The sequence below is a fragment of the Octodon degus genome, unplaced genomic scaffold (genome assembly GCF_000260255.1).
Source record: "Octodon degus isolate 3935 unplaced genomic scaffold, OctDeg1.0 scaffold00167, whole genome shotgun sequence".
Taxonomy (NCBI): domain Eukaryota; kingdom Metazoa; phylum Chordata; class Mammalia; order Rodentia; family Octodontidae; genus Octodon; species Octodon degus.
Genome location: NW_004524743.1, coordinates 480,617 through 485,061, shown reverse-complemented (window position 1 = coordinate 485,061; position 4,445 = coordinate 480,617). Strand labels below are relative to the sequence as shown.

At 47.5% G+C, this 4,445-nt stretch overlaps 1 pseudogene across 1 annotated transcript in view; it reads right to left on the bottom strand.

Annotated features, from left to right (window-relative positions):
* Positions 1 to 76: 76 nt before the first annotated feature.
* The window catches only part of LOC101576431, a 92,898-nt pseudogene continuing 88,529 nt past the window's right edge, over positions 77 to 4,445 (bottom strand). The window contains exon 2 of the transcript XR_001117326.1: positions 77 to 583. The product of XR_001117326.1 is annotated as a heat shock protein HSP 90-alpha pseudogene (transcript). The remainder of the gene's footprint in view (positions 584 to 4,445) is intronic.

Below are 4,445 nucleotides of genomic sequence, written 5' to 3'. Positions count from 1 at the left end.
GGGGCGCGCTTGGGTTGGGCTGTTCCCTAGCGGGCTTGGGGCTTCAGGGTGAGGTGGGCGTGGGGAGGGGCGCCCGTCAGGCACGCATGGGGTGCGGCTGCAGCCCACGCCTCGGGAAAGGCCCAGGGGCCTGCGAAGAGCTAGTGCCAGGAACGTGGCTTGACCTGCGAGCGTCGGAGGGGCGGGAAGACGGTGGGCTGGAGCCGCCCGGGACTCCTCCTTCAAGCCGCAGATTAGAGTCCCGAGGCACTGCGGGCAGCCGCGGTCCGGATGGGGGCAGTGGGAGCAACAAAGAGTCCGCCACGGTGGCGTCTAGTCTCTCACGCTGGTCCTTGCTAACCTGCGCAACCCCTGCAAAGAGGCGCGGAGTGCGCCCCTTGTGGCTCAGGCCGAGATGCCAAGCCTGAGGAGGTGGAGGACCCCCATCCCTAAGCCTAGCTCCATGTCCAGAGGGCTGCGCATCGCTCAGCACAGGTGGCATAGGGACACGTGGCGACTCCCTGATCAGCTCAATGTCAGTTCTCCAGTCCTGTGCCCGGTGCTGAGGATACAGGGCAGTGATGGAGACACTCTCAGCCTTCCCCTGGAATACAGACATTAAAAAAACGAGAAAATGGGTGCATTAGGGTAAGCAGGGCCAGCAAGACAGCTCAACAGACTAAGCACCTGCCTAGGCAAAGGAAGGGGCAAGGGTTCGATTCCCGGCACCACGTGGTGCGGTGCTGGCCCCGCCTCAGAATGCGCTGAGCCAGCCACCCAGACCCAGCTTGATAATGCATGCCTGTAATCCTAGCGCTGGGGAGGCTGAGACAGGAGGATAACTACGAGTCTGAGCTGTGTGTGACCCAGTACCAAATAAAGATAAAATTAAGGGCCGGTGAGATAGCTCAGTGAACTAAGCGCCTGCTTAGGCAAGCGCAGAGACAAGGATTGGATCCTCTGCACCACATGCTGTGTCCACCCCGCCCCTGGGCACACTGCTCCAGCGTGGTGGCGCATGGCTATAGTCCCAATGCTTAGGAGGCTGAGCCAGGAAGATCACTACGAGTCCAAGCTGCATAGTGAGACCCTGTTCCAAATACATTTTTAAAAAAGGAGAGAATAAGAGGGTACAAACTGTATGTGGGTAGGAAGACAAGAAGCAGCACTTAAGCTGAGCCCTGAAAGGTATGAAACAAACAACTATATAAAGAACCAAAGAAAAGCTCTCCAAGGGGAGGGAACAAAATTTTGGTGGTGTGGAACTAGAAGGTTGTGGGCATGTGGAGAGCTGGGGAGAGTAGCACAGTGTAAGGCTGAAGGAGTTGGCAGGGACCAGATTGCGGACAGCCTTCTCACATCAGTGAGAGGCCTTTGAATGAGTGGCTTGATCCTCGAGCATGACACTGTTTGGATTTATCGCATTAGTACAGTCTTCCACTCTTACTCAGACTTCTCATTATACTTGTACTCATTTGCATGTGCCTGTGTATTTGTTCTTTTACAATTTGATCACATGTTATAGGCACCTGTAGCCCCCACAAGGGTCAATATACAAAACATTTTCATCATTCCTAGAATCCCCCCCTGTTGCTCGCATGGCAACCACAGTCCTAGTGCCCCAGCCCTTCCCTTGCCAACCACTAATCTGTCCTCCATTTCTATAATTCTGACATTTCAAGAATATTATGTAAGTGAATAATAAAGTTCATTGGCCCCTCAGTATCCATGCAGGATTGGTTCCAGGAATCCTCTTTGGATACCAAAATCTACCAGTGCTCAAATCATCATATAAAATGGCATGGTATTTGTAAATAACCTACATATATCTTCCACACTGTGTCTCTAGATTGTTATACCTGATATGAAGATAGTTGTTATACTCTACTGCATGCAGAATAATGACCAGAAATAATGCATACATGTTCAATACAGTTTTTGCAAGTATTTTGGTTGGTGTTTGGCTCCATCCACAGATACAAAGAACCAACTGTACTCATTCTGAGATTGGTTTTTCTTCACTGGGCTTGATTTCCCTGCGAGTCATCCAAATTGTTATATGTGTCCTTAGTTCATTCTTATTTCTGTGTAATATTCCAGATCACATTTATCTATTTAAAAGACTACCTGCTACAGTGTGAGGAATGGTTCAGAGATAAGAACCAAAACAAGAGGCTAGTTAAATCCCAATACTCCCTGTGAGAGCTGAAGATAGCGCCAATCGAGGCTGCCAATGGAGGAAAGTGGAAGGATTTGGTGAAACAGGTCTGATGAAGGAATTGGGCTTGACTTAGAGACACCACAGGGTAGACAGTTATTTTTGAGACTTTTCCTTCTAGAGAGGCACAGAAATCCAGCGGAACCAGAAGGGCAAGTAGAGAAACAGGAAGGTTCCTTTCTCTGAGTTTGAAAAGATGGAAGTGTTTGTGAACAGTTTAGGGACGATCAGTGGGGAGAGGCAGGCATGAGAGAAGGTTTTAATAAAGGAGTCCAGTCCCTAAACAGAATGAGAGCTTTATTCAAGATGAGGATTGGAGACCTCATCTGGTGGTGCTCATCTGTAATTTCAGCACTTGGGAGGGTAAAGCAGGAAGATCACTGTGAGGTTGAGGTCGGCCTGGGCTATGTAGTGAGCTCAAGGCCAGTCTGAACTGCATAATGAAATTCTGTCTCTTTAAAAAAAATAAAAGGAGAGGATTGGCCCTTACTCTATACAAGGCCTTCTCCACTGTGAGGAAGGCCATAGAAATCAAAGCTGATGAGAGCTGGAAGGCAGCGAAGCAGTAGATTTAGATCAAGCAAATACAGCGGAGGCAGACGACTCCTTTTCCCAATTTTCACTAACTGGATGGTGACCGCACTTACCAGATAGCTGGTGGCAGAAGCCCCTGCAGTCTTCTTCTCTCCCTTAGCACCCAGGGCCTAGGCCTTCTGTTTTCCCACTTGGAGCCCTCAGAAATTCTGATGTTAGGCCTCTCTGTATGACAAGAGAAGCCATCTCACACATTGCTTAGGAAGAGGAAAAGCTGGTTTTCCCTACCCCATCATGTGAAAGCACTGAACCATCAGGCAACTCCCCTAAAAATAGACCATGACCCCAGCCCGAAAATGGCCAAGACATACCCCATATGGAAGGCTCTGGTCAGAGGAACCTCTGCCAGGGGCACTTCCGGTTATCCATTGGCAGTCAGTCAGTACGCCTTGTGATTTATTCTTCCAAAGACCCCTTCCTTTCTCCCCCTCCTTTTCTATCCTTTCTTCTTTCTTCCTCCTCCCCCACTTCTCTTCTCCACCCCTTCCTTTCTTATTTCTTCCCTGCCTCCCTCACTTCTTTCCTCCTTTCTTTCCTTTTGCAGAAAATCAAAAAGTTTTCACTAGGCACAAAGTAAACTAACCCAACTCCCACATGGCCATTTGGTCTGCACTTAAGGCCAGCCCTGTCTGCCTCTTAACACTTCATTTGGAGTGGAACTCAACTTCTGGAAGTCACAGAAACACATCGTTCTGCTTAAAGCATGTAAGGGACGATGGTGTATGTTGCTGAGTAAGCAAAATAGATCAAAGGAAAGGGGATGCTCAGTTTGCGAACTTATGTGCTACATTTTCATAATATTTTCAGCATTAAGAAACAAAAAGAATGGGGGCCGGCCAAATAGCTCAGCGGATTAAAGCGCCTACAAGCAGGTGCAGGGACCAGGAGTTCAATCCCCAGGACTGCAGTGCCAGACCCCCCCCCCCAGAGCCCACTGAGATGGCAATTGAGACTGGGCATGGTGGTGTGCACCTGTAATCCCAGCTCTCGGGAGGCTGTAAATAGGAGGATCACTATGAGTGTGATCTAGTAGTGAGACCCTGAACACCCTGTAGACCCTTCCCTAAAATACAAAAAAAAAAGAAAGAAAAAAACTAGGTGTGGTAGCACACACCTGTAATTCCAGCACATGAGAGGCTGAGGCAAGAGGATCTCTACAAGTTCAAGGCCAATCTGGACTACAAAATGAGTTCAAGGCCAGCCTATGCTGCATACAGAAGCCCAGTCTCAAAAAAGAACAACAACAAATACCAGAAATTAAGTAGACTGAAAGTAAATAATGTGTGCTTATATCTGATCATTTCAGTTTCGGTTTATTTGAGTAAGGAAACAGACATGAGGAAAAGTTTTCAGCTTCAATAGAATTTAAAACATCCTTGAGAGGAAATCCAGAACGCTTGTCAGCACACAAAGTAATCAAGTCCTTTGTCATCTCCTCAAGCAGTACCTCTAGCACTAGTAATTGTAAGTTATTGAAAATATATTACGTAGCAGTTTACGTGCACATTTTGTTTACTCTCAAGTTAGATCCCATTATTCCCACATTACAGATAAGGACACTAAGTATTCCTAAAGGATATTCCTAAGGATTACTGAAGAAGCTAAGCAATTTTGGATTCAGGATTAAAATCAACACACCTATAATATTCAACAA